The following is a 356-nucleotide window of genomic DNA, read 5'->3' as shown; positions in this document are numbered from 1 at the left end:
GTCTTTGCTATTGTGAATAGTGCCACAATAAACATATGTGTGCATGTGTCTTTATAGCAGCATGACTTATAATCCTTTGGGTATATCACCAATAGTGGGATGGCTGGGTCAAATGGTATTTCTAGTTCTAGATCCTTGAGGAATCGCCACACTGTGATTCTGCCGAGAGATCTGCTGTTAGTCTGCTGGGCTTCCCTTTGTGGGTAACCCGACCTTTCTCTCTGACTGCCCTTAACATTTTTTCCTTCATTTCAACTTTCGGTGAATCTGACAATATGTGTCTTGGAGTTGCTCTTCTCGAGGAGTATCTTTGTGGCATTCTCTGTATTTCCTGAATTTGAATGTTGGCCTGCCTT

The sequence above is a fragment of the Mandrillus leucophaeus genome, unplaced genomic scaffold (assembly GCF_000951045.1).
Source record: "Mandrillus leucophaeus isolate KB7577 unplaced genomic scaffold, Mleu.le_1.0 Scaffold145, whole genome shotgun sequence".
Classification (NCBI taxonomy): domain Eukaryota; kingdom Metazoa; phylum Chordata; class Mammalia; order Primates; family Cercopithecidae; genus Mandrillus; species Mandrillus leucophaeus.
Note: the sequence above shows the minus strand (reverse complement) of the source record.